At 49.4% G+C, this 20,310-nt stretch overlaps 1 pseudogene across 1 annotated transcript; it reads right to left on the bottom strand.

Annotated features, from left to right (window-relative positions):
* Positions 1 to 9,053: 9,053 nt before the first annotated feature.
* On the bottom strand, positions 9,054 to 17,281 carry LOC148042352 (uncharacterized; annotated as a pseudogene). Its single transcript, XR_015695220.1, has 3 exons — positions 17,166 to 17,281; positions 15,069 to 17,029; positions 9,054 to 9,998 (listed from the first exon to the last, which is right to left on the bottom strand). The product of XR_015695220.1 is annotated as an uncharacterized LOC148042352 (transcript).
* Positions 17,282 to 20,310: the final 3,029 nt, after the last annotated feature.

Below are 20,310 nucleotides of genomic sequence, written 5' to 3'. Positions count from 1 at the left end.
CAAGGGGGGGGGGAAGAAGCGGATCCCAGGAGGGGATACCCCCCACCCTTCCTTGCAGGGGGGGAAAAGGACCCCTCCTCCTCCTCCTCCCTTTGGGGCTGAGCAGGGGGGAGACCAGCCGCGGGGGGAGCTCTGGGCCCCCTGGAGAAGGAGCTGGAGAGGCTCATGCAGTTGCTCTGCTTCGGTGGCTCCTCTGGACTGGATCCCCTAGACCGGATCCCCTGCGGTTGAGGAGGCCGTGGCCCTCTGGCCACAGGGACCCCCAACCCTGCAGCGGAGGAGACCCCAAGGCCCCCCATGGCACAGAGCTGCTGGACGTTGCAGCCAAGGAGACCCCAAGGCCCCCCAGTTCAAAACAAAGTCTGGCTACGACCAAACAGGGCCGGAGAAGGCGGGGTGGGAACAGGGGGGCCAAATAAACTCTGTTCATGCTCAGACGCTGCTGTGGCCTGTTTTCCACAAAGGACGGTTGGGGATCCTGGGAATCGTTATCCCACATCACGCATGTCCCGTGAATGGCAGCTGCCAGCTGGCCTCTAATTGAAATGGGCCCAATTGGCTGTGGAAGGGACAGGAGACCACAAAGAGATCTCCACTCTGCCTGGAAGAAGCAAAGGCTAACTGCTTCCACATTGGGGCTTCATAAATCAGAAATACACTTCCTAAGGTGGGAAACGTGGCCCCACGTGGCTCTGTCTAAAACTGCCCCCTTGGCTGGGGACCCATCAGCAAAGCCCTTTAAAATATCCCAGTAACGTTCTGGTTGGTCAGGTGACCGACCCTCTTTATGACCGTCCCTAGTTATGACCTTGCTGGCAAGCTCCATTACGATATTTATGTATATGTACTTGAATAATTATTTTATTTATTTATTTATTTATTAAATATATTTAATCCCGAAGGACTCCTGGCGGCTTACACAAAATATAAGAAAAAAACACATAACGATAAAAGAAAACAATTTAAAAACGGCAAACACCCTCATACATTCATTCTAGTTGGGGCTGGAGCTCAACAGGGAGGTCAACAGCCCCAGGCCTGCCGGAACAGCCAGGTTTTTACAGCTTTCCTGAAGGCCATGAGGGTGGGTATGGTCCGGATCTCTGGGGGTCGCTGGTTCCAGAGAGTCGGAGCAGCCACAGAGAAGGCTCTCCTCTGGGGGGCCCCCAGCCGACACTGTCTGGCTGACGGCATCTGAAGAAGGTCCAATCTGTGGGATTTTACTGGCTGCTGGGAGGTATGTGGCAGTAGGCGGTCTCGGAGGTATCCTGGCCCTAAGCCATGTAGGGCTTTAAAGGTGATAACCAACCCCTTGAATTGCGTCCGGAGACCAATTGGCAGCCAGTGCAGCTCGCGGAGGACAGGTGTAACATGGGTGTACCTCGGTGCACCCAACATCGCTCGCGCGGCCGCGTTCTGGACTAACTGCAGTCTCCGAACGCTTTTCAAGGGTAGCCCCATGTAGAGCGCATTGCAATAATCCAGCCTCGAGGTGACAAGGGCGTGAGTGACCGTTTGAAGTGCCTCCTGGTCCAAATAGGGCCAAATAATTCTTCTTTAACATGCAATGAACAGATGAAGTGCAAATGTATAATGTTCCCTGGCCATAATTTCTTGCAAAGCGTAAAGGAGAAATCTGAAAAAGGGGCAAAGCTAAAAGAGGATAGAAAAAAATGTTGGTGACTTTGTTGACTATGGAAAACTCAAGAGCAAAACCAAGAAATTCAATCATTAAATGATACCTAAAGGAGAGTTTTCTGAAATAAAGGCCTCGGAGTCATTAGATCTGCAAATCAGAGTCTCCCCCCCCCCCCTCATTTGCACCCAGAAACAACCTGGAGACGAACACAGTGTGCCTAGAATTGGGCTTACACAACTAAAGTGGCTCCTCTTCACCAACCCACACACACACACACACACACACACACACACACACACACAGACGGGTGCATTTCTCGCCCACTGGAGCAATCTTCAAGGGCAGCCCCAAGGAAAGGGAAGGGCAGACCTCCAGCTTCAACCTGACAGGCTACGGAAACTATTTGGCAGAGATTGTCAGTGGGGTCTCTTGAAAAAACCACCACAGAATTTTGCATTAAAATAAGCACAGGTTGACCAAAAAATAGTAAAGAAGGGAAGGAAGAAAGAAGGAAAGAATTTAAAAAAGCACAATATTGGTTAGAAGGGTTTTTTAGTGCTGCCATAACAGTGAACAGTTGTTACGTAAAGGGTCGTAAGTGGAGGACTCTGAAAGGTTCTGCTTCTGCCTCCTCAGGGTTTCACTCCTGGAGCAGAACCTCAATCAGAAGAAATTCTAGAAGTTTAAAACTTTCTGCCGCCTCCTGGAGTTTGGCAGCAGCTCAACAGGTAGCGGCACCTGGATGGAACTGGAGTGGAAGGTTGCCGGTAGCTCAGCCTGGTAGCCGGTGCCCCTTGCGGAGTTGTGGCTCAGGTCCCAATATTCCAGCTTGTTGTGTCCTAAAGGAGTGTTTCTCAAGCTTGGCCACGAAGATGGGAGGACTTCAATTCCCAGGGGGGGGCATGGTATTTGGGAGGAGAATCATTGTTGTGCTGGAGGAAGATTCTAGAGTTTGAACTGTCCACCTTACTGTGCATGTGGAGGAGGAGTGTTTCCCGCCAGGGCCAACGGAACCACCATTCCATCCTGGTGATGCCTTTCGAAGTTATCTCACACCTGACAATTGGGAGAATTAGGATCGGACTGTACCATGCCCCCCTCCCCGTTTCAATGGCAGCCGAAGCAGCAACAAAGCGGACAGTAAGAGTTTTTATTTTTTAGTCTCATAAACGCATTTACAAGTCTACATTCTCATAGTTATTATTCTTATCACATTTTAACACTTTCAAGCATTCATTTTTCCATACAAAAAATTAAAATATAGGATCAGGATTGCTTTGCTTATCATCCCATACACCTATTTCGTTTTGCTGCCACCCTAATTTTCTTTCCTTTCCTTCTCCCCTCCCTTCTCTACTTTCTTCTTTCCTCCTCTCCTCTTCCTTCCCTTTCGTCTCCCCTGTTCCTCTCTACCTCTTCCCCTTCATATCCTCTCTCCTCCACTTCCTATCCCTCCCCATCTGCCTCTCTTTTCCTTTCTTCTTTCCCTTTCCTTCTTCCCTTTCCTCTCCCCTGTTCCTCTCTACCTCTTCCCCTTCATATCCTCTCTCCTCCTCTTCCTATCCCTCCACATCTCCCTCTCCTCTCCTCTCTCTTCTTTCCCTTTCCCTTCTTCCCTTTGCTCTCCCCTACTCCTCTCTACCTCTTCCCCTTCAAATCCTCTCTCCTCCTCTTATCCCTCCCCATCTCCCTCTCCTTTCCTCTTTCTTCTTTCCCTTCTTCCCTTTGCTCTCCCCTACTCCTCTCTACCTCTTCCCCTTCATATCCTCTCTCCTCCTCTTTCTATCCCTCCCCATCTGCCTCTCCTTTCCTCTTTCTTCTTTCCCTTCTTCCCTTTGCTCTACCTCTTCCCCTTCATATCCTCTCTCCTCCTCTTTCTATCCCTCCCCATCTGCCTCTCCTTTCCTCTTTCTTCTTTCCCTTCTTCCCTTTGCTCTCCCCTACTTCTCTCTACCTCTTCACCTTCAAATCCTCTCTCCTCCTCTTCCTATCCCTCCCCATCTGCCTCTCCTTTCCTCTTTCTTCTTTCCCTCCCCTTCCCTCTCTTCTCTTCTCTTCCTGGGATTCTAATGGGCTATATGAAGATGTAAACGAGGGGGAATTAAATAATATGTCCTTCCCTCACCCCTCCTGCTCCATATGGGGGCTACCCTCTTGACCACAGGCCATTCATGTAACGCCACAAGGGCCCGTTGAAGAGAACCATCAACCTTCGCCATTCCTACCCACCAAATCCAGAAGAGACAAACAGCACAAAACCATACAACCAGGCCAGGGACACTACTGGTTTAGCAATCATTTTGCTGAGCGCTCAGGTGTGCAATTTAGAGAATACTTTCCTTCTGGATGAATGCTTGGTAAGGAAAATAGCTGAGGGACGGCAATCCACTCTGCCACGTGGCGACTCAGCTGAGAAGATAAAGGTAGAGGAAGTGCAGGGGTGGGCAGGCCCCCTTGCTAGAGCTACCAGTTCGTCCAAACCAGTCCGAACCGGTAGGATCCTCCTCCTGCAGTGGTGGGATTCAAATAATTTAATAACTGGTTCTCTGCCCTAATGACCCTCTGGGTAGGTGGGGCTTGCTGGTCATGTGACTGGGTGGGCTTGGCCAACTCCAGGTCACTCATGTCGATGGGCACTTCGCCTTAGCTGTTACAAGGGAATAAGGGTGAGCCGGAGAGGCAGTTTCTGTAAGCAGGACAGTAAAGATCAGGCTAGAAACAACAGCAGAATGTTTCCTTCCTGCCTTCCTTACAGATTAGCCCTGTAAAGTGGGAAAAAACAAAAGGAGATTTTTCCCAACAACCGGGTCTCCAAACTGCTTAGAAAGTTAACAACCGGTTCTCCCGAATAGATGCGAACTGGCTGAATCCCACCACTGCACCCCTGTACACAACAGAATAGAAAACGCCAACCTGGTACCAAGCGGAAGATGGAACGTGGGGACATTCCCTCTGCAGCCCTTCCCCACCCCAAACTCTGTCCTCCCACCCCAGTTGCTCATGCAGGGACAGCCCCCATCCAGGAAGTCCAGAGCAGTTAATCACCCTCCACAAAGGACATGAAAGTGTGGGATGTCGTAGAAGACACAACAGATTCTAGGAAATACCATCGGGCCACTCAGTATTTAGTAGATTGGAAATATCTCCCAATAAGAAGTTACTGTGCTTTTCCTAACCACAAAATGTGTTCAGTAAACAGGACAAGATAACCTTTGTTATTCCAAGCTCTTTATAGGCGCCTACGTACAAGATAGATAGGAAGCCATCTGCTCAGACAAAAGGCACCAGAGAAACCAAATAAGAGATGGATGCCTCTCAAGAAATTCTCAGGTTGACCCTTTGGAGTATGGGATGACGAAAGTAACAACATAAATGAATGAGCAGGAGGGGGAGAATTTCTTAGGAGTAGAGGGTATAAAATGCATTGTTTGAATGCTATTCTTTGCTCTCCTTGTACTCCATCCACTTGGAGGCCACCTTTGCAAACGCTTTTTATTTTTCTATAAATAAACCTTTTTGAATTGTGAACCGGGCTTCTCTCTGTGTTTGAGGATTTCATAATTGGGTTTTTACATCACAGGTTGGTATCCCCTCCTGTGCTGAGATGGCCCTCCTGATCACCAAGTTACTAAAGACTAAGGGGGTGGATAAGCCAAAACCTATCCAACCATTAAAATGGACCATGGGATGCCAAACCCCCTTCAACCACCTTCATCTCTTTATCTCACCACTGGAGAAAGCAAAACCGAAGCGCCTGGGAGTTGAGAGTTATCGCCTTGAACATCTAATAGTCAAAGTCCCACACGGGGTTCAGGAGATTATGGAAGCGAAGGGAGCCTTTTGGATGACTGGGGGCCGCCAAGCCAAGTATCCGACTATCCTGCTTGACTCCCCAGCCATTCAATTAGAGGTGTGCGATACCCTCAATCCAGCTACACTCTTGCCCCAGGTGGATACTGAATTGCATCAGGATTGCGTACAGGTGGTGGAGTCTGTATATGATAGTAGACCCAATCTTAGTGCTCAGCCTCTCCCAAATGCTGACTGTGAATGGTTTACAGATGGTAGTAGCTTTATGATGGAAGGTCTGAGAAAGGCGGGATATGCAGTGGTCCCACTGTGGGAAGTTATAGAAGCCGAATCACCACCAGTAAAGACTTCTGCTCAGCTGGCTGAGCTGTTATCTTTAACTAGAGCCTTACAGCTGGCTGTAGGACTAAGAGTAAATATTTACACAGATAGCAAACGTGCCTTTGGAACCTTGCACACCCATGGAGCTTCATGGAAGGAAAGAGGATTGTTAAATGCAAAGGGGTCAACTATTAAGTATGGTCCACAAATTTTAGAATTGTTGGAAGCAGCCAAAAGAGGTAGCAGTCATAGATGTCAAGGGGCATTCTAAGGAAGACACCCTTTACGCGAAAGGGAACCGGGCTGCAGATAGGGCTGCTAAGGAAGCTGCCCTACGACACTCAGATGGAACAGCTACCCGAATTCCCATGTCTCCTTCCATGCCCACTTCCTTGGCCTCTTATACACCCGGGCACAGGGCATGGGCCAGGTTTATCGGAGGCAAGGAGGGGAACGATGGGTGGTGGGTAGAGAGCAAAGTTATTCTACCAGATGCACCTCTAAGGATTCCTTTAAAACAAAATTCGTTATCTGCAGGACTAGATCACCCAGGGCATCCGTTTCAGCCTGCAGACGGGACGCTTGTAAAGACGCGGGGACCAACAACCTCCTTAGATCAGCAGTGGAAGGGACCCTCTCAAGGGCTTCAGACCACCCATACAGCCCTAAAAGTGGAAGGCCTGGCATCTTGGATTGATCACTTCCAGAGTGAAGAAATACCCACGATCTGCCCGTCCGGATTCCTGGACTGCGCAGCCTGTGACTTTCTCAGTAGCAGAACTGGGACTGAAGTTATTGTTCTGGAACCAAAAGCCTCCGGAACCATAGTTGTGTGAGAGGAGAACTGCCATCTCCCGTAGGTGTTTTCGCAATTAGAACATTTCCCCAAAAGGTGTTTGTAGCTACCCACCCTAGGAGTTACCCAATTATTACCACTAGCTGATTGGTGCGTCTGTGTGCATGAAGGCTAAGATATTAAGACAAATAAACTTAACAACCTTTGGGATGAGACCACATGATTTTGTTATGTATCTGTGCTCTTCCCATATAGGTGGGTACCTATGTTATGCCCACTTTACCTGAAAGGAAGATTGGAAACCACAGGAATCTTGAACAACTCAGAAAGTACCTGAACCCCTTTCTTTGCTCCGTGGGCTCTGGTCCCTCAAAAATGCTTTGTATCACATACAAGCGGTGGGGGAAATCTTAGCCAAGGAGACTGGGGAGTTTTTTATTGCTGCAGCCAAAGAACAAGAAGCCATTTGGACAATGACAGTTCAGAATAGAATGGCTCTAGATATGATATTGGCATCCTAAGGAGATGGGTGTGCACTACTTGGACAACAATGCTGTGTGCAGATTCTGGAGAAATCCTGGAATTCCACAGCTGAACTACACACATCACAAAGAGAGCTGCAACCCCTCCTCCCCCATGGACGAATGGAAAGAGAAGTGGCATTGACTGACAGGAGGGTTGCCTGATTTCACTGGTTAAGGACCTAATAATGACCCTGGGAGGCAAAGTCATTGTTCTCTTAATCACCTGTTGTGCATTACAATGCCTTCTGCTTTGCCTCCCCACCTGTCAGTAAACTACCAGGTCTCCCAGTACAGGGATATTGCTGTTGGGTGAACCTTGGAAAATGAGATCATTTTCAGATTCAAAGGGGGGGGATGATGGGCTGGGGGCTAAAGCAAGGTCATAGCACACACTTGAAAGTAAAGCGGGGAGACTGTAATTGGGGTCTGGGGCTCTGTCTGTCTCACAAGAACAAAGAATGCTTATCAACAGGAAATATGCATTTGTAAAGCTTGCAGCAATTATGGGTAGCTAGAAAGTGGATAACAGTAACAAGAATTAGACAACTTGCAGAGCTCAGCTAAAAGTTAGGAATAGAGATGGCCGGCAGCCAATGAAAGGCCTGTTAGAGAACTCCTGGGGCCTTCGTTAGCCAAGGCTTAGGAATGGCACAGCTAGAGACCAATAGAACAAATGGTAGAATTATTGCTAAAGTGTTTTTTAGAGGATATTTCTTATTATTTCACCTTGTCCCGCCTTCTCCTTGAGTGAAAATGTATAGCTTTCTTAATCCTTTGTTCTTGGCCTTTTGACCAGGAACGTTTTTCCTTGGAGTCCTCCAATAAAAAGCAATCAGAAAACCTCCCCTCCTGTCTGGGTCCATCATTGGCTTCCACACCAGGCTCAGACCCCAATTGGGGACAACACAAGTGTGTCTTTAAACAGAAACTACGTGGATACATTTTCTTCCTGGATATCTGAATTTGGAATTCATGCCCAAAAGGAGACCGTCTCCAGTTAAAGAGGAGCTAAGGAGGAGAATCTCCTGCTAGTGAATTTCCTCATAGAAATCAATATCTCATTGTTGGGGGGGGGGAAAGAATCAGGAAATCATTCAGCGCTGATATTCTCCAAGTTGGATTCTTTCTGGGTCTTCAACTGCTGGAGCCCTCAACATTTGGAAGATGGGCAAAAGAGGGTCATGTCCTTGGGGATTCAGCATCATGAAGCCACGCAGGATTTTCATATCTTACTCTCCAAACTCAGGCACTAAGTTTGGTGTGGAGCCGAAAAGAACTTGATTGCCTGAATTGGGGAGAGTTTGAGAGAAGCAAAGGGGAGCCCAACTGCCAATGACTCTGGGTGGCTTACAAGAGAGGACAATAAAACGGGGAAGAAGATGGGCAAAACACTGTATGAAAATCCAAAGCTCCCAATGGCTCAAGGAAGAGCCAACCCAGGGGTGGAGGGCTATGTCGCAGGGCACAGTGGCACAGGCAGCAGCCGCAACAGGAGTCCCCTCCAAAGAGGGAGAGGGTGTAGGAGGAAAAACACACACACACAGACACACACACACAGACACAGTTTCCAAGGGCTCAAAAAGGTTGAAAACTGCAACTAGGAAGGGGGCAGTATTGGAGGGGATTTCCCCCACTGCTGCAGTCTTTGGAAAGGAGGAGATGTGGAGAGGGAGGGGCTGGTAAGGCAGCTAAAGTGGGGAGGGGCTGGCTGACTACCGTGCTTACTGTCTCTGGGGTGCATAGGCACACAAGAACAGGTTTCCCCCACCTGCCATCACTCTGCTCAAGAACGAATTCCCACACCTCCTCCTAAGACTGCATTACTATCTTCTTCTTACTCTTCTCGGTAACTGTCTCTCCCCACTTATGACTATGTTGCTTGTATCTTGACAATTTAGATGGTTCTGTTTGTTTCTTAGTATGATTTGATTGCTTATTAGTAACTTACGACTATCACCGAGTGTTGTATGTTGATGGATGCCTTTTATTTTACTTCAGGTACACTGTGAGAGGTGATGCACCAAAGACAAATTCCTTGTGTGTCCAATCACACTTGGCCAATAAAGAATTCCCTTCTGCTCTGTCCTATTAACGGAGGACATTTCTTGGGTGAGAAGTGAAGGGAAAGAAAATCCAGTTGCCTCCTGAAAAAGCACCTTCAGGATGAGATCTGCTGCTTGAGCAGAGGGTTGGGCTAGAAGACCTCTAAGGTCCCTTCAAGCTGGCTTGTTCTTATTGTGTCAGCTCAGAAGGGAACTTCCTCCACCGCTCTAAGCCTCACTGGGCTCCAGCATCAGATTAGCTCAGGTCTTCAGTGCAAAACAAGGAGAGCATTAAAAGGGCGGAAAACTCTGTGGCCCCTTCAGCTTTTGCTCGCCTGGCTACCCTCCCAGACCTCCCAACCCACCATGCCTAGGGGAGGGAGGGAACGGCTGCAGTCCCAGGAGGGACACTCGGCCTCCCCCTGCCTGAATGCGGGGATTGGGCGGAGGTTTTTCTCCTGAATGGATCCTCTGATGTCTATAAAGATGGCTCCTCTGACTGAAGCTCTTTCCACACTCCAGACATTTATGAGGTTTTTCCTCCTTGTGGATCCTTTGATGTGCATAAAGGCTGCTCCTCCGCCTGAAGCTCTTTCCACACTCCAGACATTCATGAGGTTTTTCTCCTGTGTGGATCCTTTGATGTGCATAAAGGTCGCCCCTCCGCCTGAAGCTCTTTCCACACTCCAGACATTTATGAGGTTATTCTCCTGTGTGGACCCTTTGATGTGCATAAAGGCTGCTACTCTGACTGAAGCTCTTTCCACACTCCAGGCATTCATGAAGTTTTTCTCCTGTGTGGATCCTTTGATGTCCATAAAGGCTGCTCCTCTGAATGAAGCTCTTTCCACACTCCAGACATTTAAGTCCAAGGGCAGATAGGCTGTGTTAACCCAGCATTTGTGGCTCTCTGAGCAGTGCACCGGAGAATATATTTACTACAAGAAATGCAATATGTTCAGACCAGGTTTATGTGTCTCAAAGTGGCTGCTATTCTATGGGCAGGCCAGGTTGGTGCAAGGCAGCTTTGCCAGATTTAGCGTGTTTCACCCTCGTTGAATTTTATATCGTATTAATAGTATTAATTATACGATTATAAAATTGTATAATTTTAATTTTGTTTTAGATTATTAACACAATGAGTAAGAAAAAGAGGATGCACATTACAATACTTTGAAGTGTCCATTCCCCTCCCACGAAAGGGGAAGCCTGTTTACAGTGATAAGTGCGGACAACGATCCATTTTGAAAAAGTTGGACAAAGTTTCTTTGAAATGTCTCACAAGATTGTTCTCCGACTGTGCTTCTCAGTGCTTTTCTTAAGAGCTGGTAAGTTGTTTTTACTGTCTTTCTAGCAGATTCAAACCAGGACTAAAATGAATGTTTTGTTTTTTGGGGTTCATCATAATTTTCAGATTTAAAGATTTAAAACTGCGGTGGAACTTTATTTCCACCCCAAAAAGCTGAGTTGGAGAACCTCAAGAAAAAGGGAGATAAGTTAGAAATAAATTCTAGCACAAGAAATAGAAAAAAAAATCTGCATTTTTTCTTTACAAAATATAAGAAACACATAGATAACGCCATTATTTATGTTTTGTGGGAATATGCTACTTAACAGTATAGTATTAAAAGAGAATTTGACAACTAGACAGATTCTTTGGGTATTAAAAGTTTCTTTACCATGTGGAATGGGATGAAGGAATGGTTACCCTTAAGATTACTTGTTCTCTTTGCTTCCCCTAACTAAAACAAATGAAACAGGATATTTGTACCAATACCCCCTGTGGGGAGGTAAATGAGTAATCAATGTCATGCCTCTGTTTTGGGAGATTGTGTAGAGGTCTACGTGACACAGGAAGGCCAGGTATTTGGGCATGATCGATAAGTTGTCAAAGAGTAGAAAAGACTGTACAGAATTGCCATTCGGGGTTCAGGTTTTGCTCCTGAACCTTTGCGCAAATAAACCTTTCCCTTGGACAAAGAGCTGGCCTTGTCTCATTTTCTGCAACAGTATAAATTAAAGAGGACTAGAAATTCAATTTCATACCCAAACATACTGCAGGTCCAGAGCAGTAAATAAAGATTTCAAAGTCCCATTTCATTTCATGTAGTCAAATAACCACAAAACATTGAAAAAAACGAAGGAGCCTGGCGAAAGGAAGGGAAGGCGATGGGAGGTTCATCCAGAGGCACATGAATGAGTGGAGCCTCCCTGGACAGAGGCAGTCTACCTGCACAAACCTCCTCAGGAGCCTTGGAAGGAGGCCGTTTCCTCTGAAGCCCCCCCGACCCTCCTGGATCCTTTGGGGCCCCCGGGGTCTTCCGAAGCCTCCGCCTCCCGTGGCCCCCCCTCCCGGCCTCCCCCCGCCAGACCAGGCCTCCCTTCTGCGGAGGACCCTCCCGGACTTCCACTCCCGGAATCCCCTGCTCCCCCCCCACCTGCATCAGGCCGCATGCGCACTCGAATCGGGAAAGTCCTTCAGCGGCTGCATGGAATCCGAAAGTGAGGGTCTCCTTCTTCAGCCAAGCCCCGCCTCTTCCTCTTCTAGTCACGCCCCCTGCGCTTTCCCCGCCAGTTCGCCTCATTTGCATCGGAGCAGCTTCTGCTCCACCCCATTGGCGGGCTGCCGCCGGGCCACACCCCCTACTCGACTCTGCAGCGGCCGCCTTCCCTCCCCTCGTTTGGCTCCTCCCTTGCGCCGCTGGCTCCGCCCCGCCGCTCCCTCCCCTTCGCCCGGCTTAGCCAAACTAAAGAGAGCGGGGGGCGATGGGGGCGAATGGGGGATTCCCAAAGCGGCTGCAATGGACGGGAACGGACGGAGGGTCCCATGGGCAGCCTCGGCTTTCCTGTGCCGGAACCCTTTCTGCCTCCCCGGAGCTGCTCCCTTCCCCGCCCCATTCAGCCTGCAGCCCCGTGGGCATCTCCGCGTGGCCCCCTTTTCTCCTGGGGCGGGTGGGGGGAGAAGGGGGGTTGCATCTGGGTCCAGGTGCTGCTGGCCGCCTGGCACCAAGACCCCCTTCCTTCCCCCCCCCCCCCGCTGGAAGGAGGAGCGGGCGAGGTCGCGATGGGTATTGCCAGCCTGAAAGAAGCCTTGAATGTCGCCATCCTTCCGGGTCTTATAATCAATACCATTGAAATTTCCCGGCCACCTGAACCCCGGAGGCTCCAGGCGGTTTTGCAAATGTTAAAGCAAGTTTTTATTGTTGTGGGTCGCCTACATTTGGGAGGGTCAAATCCTTCAGGGAAGAAGATAAAAGTGATTTTAGAATACTGGTGTCTCCCCCCCCCCTCTTTGTAGTCCAGGAACCTCTGTGTAGTTTCTCTCCTGGCCTTATTTTCCTTTTGTGGGAAACTCTTGGTGGTACCTGAGCGAAATCATAATTTATTCCACCTTCCATCCTCACTTCTCATTCTGGAGCCTTGGACTCAATTGCAATTGTTTCCTGAATCTTTGGGCTTCCACAGAAGGAAACAATTTACCTGTCAGAAACCACTTAGCCAGGATGTTGAATGCAAGAATAGCCCCCTTACAGGAAAACCCCCAAATCCACATGGGGAGAACATGAAACTAGAAGCTTTGCAAGATACCTGTGACCTGGGATAGGCAACAGGTGGCCTGAGGTGTACCTATTTAAGAATAACAAGTGTAAAGGCTTTAGGGGGGGGCAACTGTAACTCAGCTAACCAATAAATACTACTGGCATTATTGGCAGGGCAAGGGAGTCTGTGTGACTCACCTGGGAGTATAAAAATTGAGTGTAAGACTGTAATCTGGGACTTGGAGGCCTTCAAGGCCAGGGTCCTTCTATCCTGGTACCAAAATAGAAGAATATTCTGGTCTCACATCTTGTGTTTGTCGATCAATTGGCTCTCACATCTTGTGTTTGTCGATCATTGGCTGTTTGTCGATCAATTGGCTGTCGATCAAGTGACACCCCCCCCCCCCAGGTCCCTTCCTGCTCCCTTCCGTTCCTTCCCCGCTTACCTAGTAATTAATGCTAGTTGGTATTCCTAAGGAAAGAGTATTGGGCCCCAGGGAGACCCTCGGGGTGCCCCACTGCCTACTTCCCTGCATGTGGAAGTTCCATTAAGGCAGGGCTGTGGATCATACGTCCTTCCAAAGAGGATCTCCAGAATCCCAATAGAGGAGGATGCTGGAAGAGAGCAGCTGCTTTGGCCCTCAGCTTCCCTATAGAGTGGAAGCCACGGAGTGCTGTCCACAAAGTGGCTGCCATGTTGGAGTGGCCAAAAATCACTGCAGGTGCTCTCAGAATGGTGCCCACTTTCAGGACAGCAGCTAAGATCCTCTTTTCAGGAAGGCCATGCATTGCAGAGGCTCTTTCCTGAAGAGATCTACTCAAAAGATTTGCTCTAGGAGTTCAGGGACTGGGCCGGAAAACGCTTACAGATTGTTGAGAGCAATATGCTAACTCTTGTAAACCCCTTAGAGAAGGCTGTAAAGCGGTGTATAAGTTCAACTGCAATTGTTACTAAGACAAAGGTTATTAGCCGTGTATTTTTTAAAGCACATCCATGTTGTTCAATTCAATGATTGAGTAAATTTTCTCTTAGTGCCTGAGAACAAATACATTCTTGCCATTACTGAAACCTGGTGGGATGAAACCCAGAAGCATTTAAAAATTTCAAAACAGACGCAATAGAAGAAGAGGTGAAGTTACACATCAACAGCTAACCCTTTTTTAATTGCAAAAAAAAAAAAAAACACTAAACCTCCCCCCCCCCAAATCCTTCATTAAATGCACTTGGGTTATTATGAAAGGAAAACGGAATGTGGTTACCATAGGTGTAAACTCCGGATTATCCAATCAGAGGAACTAGAAGAACCGTTTGCTAATCATTTAGCTGGTTAACAGGAAGCATAAAAATAGGGGACTTTAACCATCCTGACAACTGGGAAACACCTAATCACTGCACCTGGTGGGAGGTCGAAGAGGTGAGATACGAGAATATGAAGTTTTCTTGGCCTTAAGAGAGTCCCTTGTAGCGGTTTCTGCTGGAAGACAAGGGGACCATTCTGGGGATCCAACTGGCAAGAGTGTCAGATGTCTGGAGATGGTCTTACATGGTTCGGACATTTGGAAAACCCATATAGAGCGAATCAAATAATGACAGAACAATTGTTCCAATTAAGCACCAAGTGGGATGTCAATTTGAAAGCAATTTATTAGAGTATTGTAGCAAACAGATTTCCCTCAACTAAAGAGGAAACAGAACAGGGTTTCATTTTATACTCAACACAGTAGAAAAAGTAGAAAAGAAAAATTGATTGTATGGAAAAAATAAGATTTTTTTAAAAAAAATATAGAAAACATATATTTATAAATGTAGATCAGTCTGTTTTTAAAGCATGGAGGAAATCATCCTGCTCAGCTACAGTTATATCAGAGACGTGGACAGTAACATCCCATAATATTAAGCACCAGCATTGAAATGAGCATTGCATTACAGAAGAGAACATCCCCATGAGAAAAGGAATCTCATTGTAGCCAGTAGAAACATCTAGCATGTACACTTGAAAAAGTCCTTTCTTAATCAGCCTGGGAAACTCCCTTATTTGGCAACTATTAACTTTTCTTAATCTCCTCTTTACTCAACCCCCTTATTGGAATTACAATTATCATGGATATCATTATTCTGTTGCTTTTTTAGGACACTGGAAGTTTGTGCACTTGGGACAAATCCCTAGCGTGTCAATTCACAATTGGCCAAATTGGATGCAAAATTCAATTCCCGAGATACACTCTATGACTTCTCCCACGCCCTTGTGAATTATTTGGTCTTGATGGAGGCCTCTACGCTCAGTATAGCTCTTTCCCCACTCCAGGCATTGGTAGAGTTTCTCTGTAGTGTGGATTATTTGATGCTGAATAAGTTTCCCTTTTGACTGAAGCTCTTTCCACACAACAGACATTTATGAGGTTTTCCCCCTGGGTGAATCCTTTGGTGTGCATAAAGGTCGCTCCTCTGATTGAAGCTCTTTCCACACTACAGACATTTATGAGGTTTTTCTCCTGTGTGGATCTTTTGATGTGCATAAAGGTTGCTCCTCTGACTGAAGCTCTTTCCACACTCCAGACATTTATGAGGTTTTTCTCCTGTGTGGACCTTTTGGTGTGTATTAAGGTGGCTCCTCCGCCTGAAGCTCTTTCCACACTCCAGACATTTATGAGGTTTTTCTCCTGTGTGGATCATTTGATGTGCATAAAGGTGGCTCCTCCGACTGAAGCTCTTTCCACACTCCAGACATTTATGAGGTTTTTCTCCTGTGTGGATCCTTTGATGTGCATAAAGGTTGCTGCTCTGACTGAAGCTCTTTCCACACTCCACACATTTATGAGAATTTTCTCCTGTGTGGATCTTTTGGTGTGTATTAAGGTGGCTCCTCTCACTGAAGCTCTTTCCACACTCCAGACATTTATGAGGTTTTTCTCCTAAATGGATCATTTCATGTCTATAAAGGTTGCTCCTCTGACTGAAGCTCTTTCCACACTCCAGACATTTATGAGGTTTTTCTCCTGTGTGGATCCTTTGATGTGCATAAAGGTTGCTCCTCTGACTGAAGCTCTTTCCACACTCCAGACATTTATGAGGTTCTTCTCCTGTGTGGATCATTTGATGTGCATAAAGATTGATCCTCTGACTGAAGCTCTTTCCACACTCCAAACATTTATGAGGTTCTTCTCCTGTGTGGATCCTTTGATGTGCATAAAGATTGCTCCTCTGACTGAAGCTCTTTCCACACTCCAAACATTTATGAGGTTTTTCTCCTGTGTGGATCCTTTGATGTGCATAAAGGTTGCCCCTCTGACTGAAGCTCTTTCCACACTCCAAACATTCATGAGGTTTTTCTCCTGTGTGGATCCTTTGATGTGCATAAAGTTTGCTCCTCTCACTGAAGCTCTTTCCACACTCCAAACATTCATGAGGTTTTTCTCCTGTGTGGATCCTTTGATGTGCATAAAGGCTGCTCCTCTGAATGAAGCTCTTTCCACACTCCAGACATTTATGAGGTTTTTCTCCTGTGTGGATCTTTTGGTGTGTATAAAGGCTGCTCCTCTGACTAAAGCTCTTTCCACACTCCAGACATTTATGAGGTTTTTCTCCTGTGTGAATATTTTGATGTGCATAAAGGTGGCTCCTCTGACTGAAACTCTTTCCACACTCCAGACATTTATGAGGTTTTTCTCCTGTGTGAATATTTTGATGTGCATAAAGATTGCTCCTCTGACTGAAACTCTTTCCACACTCGAGACATTTATGAGGATTTTCTCCTGTGTGGATCTTTTGATGTCTATAAAGGCTGCTCCTCTCACTGAAGCTCTTTCCACACTCCAGACATTTATGAAGTTTTTCTCCTGTGTGGATCCTTTGATGCCTATAAAAGCTGCTCCTCTGACTGAAGCTCTTTCCACACTCCAGACATTTAAGAAGTTCTCCTGTGTGGATCCTTTGATGTGCATAAAGACTGCGCATCTGACTGAAGCTCTTTCCACACTCCAGACATTTATGAGGTTTTTCTCCTGAATGGACCTTTAGATGCTTTCGAAGATACTTATTTTCCTTGAAGAATTTTTCACATTCCGGGCACTGATATCTCTCTTCTTCCTCCTGGATCCTTTGGGGATTCCGGGGTCTTCCGAAGGACCCTCCGCCCTCCAGGCCCGTCTCGGCCTCTCCCCCCGTTTCCTCCTCCCCGCATCGCCCTCCAGGCAGCCGCCTTTCCCGGGCTCCTGCTGGGCTCATCCCTCCTGCAGCTCCGGAGCCCCCCGGCCTTTCCCCGCCGTCTCCAGGGGCTGCTCCGCGGGGCCCGCTCTCCTCCTCCTCCTCTCGGGCGGCGCTTCCTTCCTTCCCTCCGGCGCCGGGCTCCTCCGTCCTCCTGCAGGGGAGAAAGAGAGGCAGGTCACGGCGGCGTCCCCCTCACCGCAGGAGAGGCCCAGGCCGAGGCCTCCCCTCCCGAGGACCCGAAGGAGACCCTCCCAGGCTGCCACTCCGTCCCAGCAGCCTCTACTTACTTCCGGTTTCTCCACCCCCCAAGCGCCCAATTGGGCTGCAGCCTTCCCTTCGCCGCCACGTATTTCATTCTCCGCGCCTGGTTTTCCGCCTCAGCAACGGTCCCTCTCGCCTCCGTAGCTCCGCCCACCGAGCGCCGTCGCTGGGAGGGAGCTGCTTTCCCAGCGTCCTGTGCGCTTGCGTCTCTGTCCCCACTCCGGCCCCTCCTTTCGCCCCGCCCCCCGCCCACAGCCAGCCACACGGAGAGGCGGAGGGAGGGCGGGGCTTCGGTGGGAGGAGCCCCGGTGGCCCCTCCCCTCCCGCCACCCCTTCCCTTCGGGCGGCTCCTTTGGGCGCGGGAGGCTCCTGGCGGGGGTGGCGGAGCTTCGCCCGGGGAGGTGAAGGGGAGGCTCCGAAGGGAAGGCCCGCCTCCTCCCTTCCCCGGCTTCTCCTGCCAGGGAGACGCAGCACGCAGGCTCCGAAGACTTCCAGGCTCCCCCCGGGGGTCTCGGGCGACCCCTGGGAAAAGGCCCTCCCCCCCCCCCAGGAGGAGAACCGCCGGGCCAGGAGCCGAGCAGCCGAAGGGATCCCGGGAAGGGACGGAGCTCAGCCCGAGGGGATCCCGGGAGGCCGTTGGGAGACGAGGGAGCCCAGGAGGGACGGGGGGATCCACTGGAAAGCCAGGGATCCCAAGGGGGGGAAGAAGCGGATCCCAGGAGGGGATCCCCCCCACCCTTTCCTGCAGGGGGGGAAAGGACCCCTCCTCCTCCTCCTCCCTTTGGGGCTGAGCAGGGGGGAGACAAAACTCTGCTCTGCTGGCATTCAGGGGAAAAGCTCTCCCTGGAAACGGAAGCCTGGCATTTTGCTCCGACTTGCAAGGCTGGTGGGGGCAACGGGCATGTTTTCCGCACGTTTCCTCCTGGCTTTTACGAGCGGAGCAGATGAGTCATAGGATAATGAAACTCGTCGTTTCTGCTGCCTTTCCAGTTTTGGTCACCACAATACCAAAAAGACGCTGAAACCTTATAGAAAGTGTGCAGAGAAGAACAGCCGAGAGGATTAAGGGGCTGGAGGCTAAAACATATGAGGAACGGTTGCATGGCTACTTTGATGGAGAGAAGGACTAGGGGTGACATGAGAGCTGCCTTCCAGTATTTGAGGGGCTGCCCCAGAGAGGAGGAAGGGGGTCAAGCTATTCTCCAAAGCCCCTGAAGGCTCGACAAGGAACAACGGATGGAAACTTAATTAAGGACGAATTTCCTGACAGAACAATTAGCCAGTGGAACAGTTCAGAAGTTGTGGGGGCTCCATCACTGGAGGCTTTCAAGAATTGACTGGACAGCTATTTGTCTGGAATGGTCTAGGCTCCTTGTGCAGGGGGTTGGACTAGAAGACCTCCAAGGTCCCTTCCAACTCTGATATTCTGTTGCTCCCTTTCTGCCGATCCCAATTCTGCAGCCCTCTGGGAGCTCCTTTCTTTCGTAATCTTGGTGTGGGGAGAAGGGGGCTTTCTTTCTGATGTTCTGCGATCAGCCCTGCCATGCTGGGGGAAGACATCTCCCTTCGGAAGACATTCCCCTCCGTAAAACGTGGCCAGTGTCCTTTTCGCAAGGAGAGCCACGCAACCAACTCCCCTCCGGCTTCACGGTTTCTCTGTGGGTGACCCTGCCACACGCCCGGCCCCCTCCTCCTCCGGGATCCGGGCCTGAGCTTAGCATTCTGGAGCAAGGACTCTCCAACCTTGGCGCCTTTCAGACTTGCGGACTTCAACTCCCAGAGTTCCTCCGCCAGCAAAGCAGTTCTGGGAGTTGAAGTCCACAAGGCGCAAGGGTTGGAAACGCCTGTTCTGGAGGGCTTCGTGTATCGCTGCCTTTCTATCCGGCTTGACTTTTCACATCTCCAGGCAGTGGATGCGATGCGACGCTGAGTACGTTTCGTGCCACTATAAATACACAGAGGGTCCGCCTGGGTCTCCGCCGTGTGGCTGAAAAGTGCCAGACAGGATAAGACTCCAGTGTTCCTTGGCAAAGCGTAAGATGTGCCGACTTTAGCTTCAGGGAAACGTCTGCAAGGAAACCAGAAGCTCCGAGCGGGACCCCTCCCCACTCAAACCCTGAGCTACAAATACGGCACGAATTCCCAGTTGATTATCCTCACCAGCTGCGGCGGTGGGATATCGGGGTAGGAAGCATCGCTCTGCCACTCAACCTTCCTGCTGGCGCCCTTTGCCTCTTTCTTCAGGGGGGCATTTGTCTTTTGCCCCCCCCCCCAGCCTGAAATCCTGAAAGGCCCCCAGCGCTCGGCACCCAGTTTGGAAGGAAGCAGGTGAGAATAGAATGATGGGGAACCTCTCTCGTTTACCTTCAGCATCTTCCTTAGCACTGCACAGGCCTTCTCTGAGCAAAGCTGGGTGGGGGGGGAGGAAGGACCTGAGCAAAGGCCCCGGGGGCCCAGTGGGCAGCTTCTCCCCCTTCCTGGCGAGGGAGCCCACCCCACAGGGGAAAGGCAGAACCAGGAGGGGAATTCAGGCCTGGGTCACGGAACCGGCAGCGACCCAGGCATGATGCTCCTCTGAACCGCTTCCCTCACCGCTGCTGGGCTCCCGCCGTTTTGGATTTTACTGACTGCACATGTGCGGTTCCCTGTAAATTGTTCTGCGCGTGCACGAAGGGTTTACATTGAACAGTGCACAGGCATGCAGCGCACCTCTGGCACGTACACACACACACACGTTCCATGCGGGTTGCAAACCGGTAGTAAAACCAGCAGCAAGCAAGCAAACACACACACACACGGTGAAAGGGAGGTCCTCTGGGTGGGATATTGATTGCTTTAAGCATTTGGTCCAAACTAATTTAAAGTTCTTGCTTGTTGAAGCCCACAAGATCTTAGGCAATGATCAGCACAGCTGTCAGTCTCTGCTTTGCTGTTGCTTCGGCTGCCATGAAACGGGGAGGGAGGGCATGGTATTTGGGAGGGGTTACGCATTGTGCTGGAGGAAGGTTCTGGAGTTCACCGGCTGATCGGACTACGCATGCGTGGGTGTTTCCCGCCAGGACTAACGGCACCGACATTCCATCTTTGTGATGCCTTTTGAAGTTATCTCACACCTGACACTTGGAAGAATTATGATTTGACTGTAACTGTGATGCCAAGGGGACGGGAATG

The sequence above is a fragment of the Thamnophis sirtalis genome, unplaced genomic scaffold, assembly GCF_051295495.1.
Source record: "Thamnophis sirtalis isolate CommonGarterSnake01/CBP01778 unplaced genomic scaffold, rThaSir2_p1.2 scaffold_18, whole genome shotgun sequence".
Taxonomy (NCBI): domain Eukaryota; kingdom Metazoa; phylum Chordata; class Lepidosauria; order Squamata; family Natricidae; genus Thamnophis; species Thamnophis sirtalis.
This window is presented reverse-complemented; position numbering and strand designations above follow the sequence as displayed.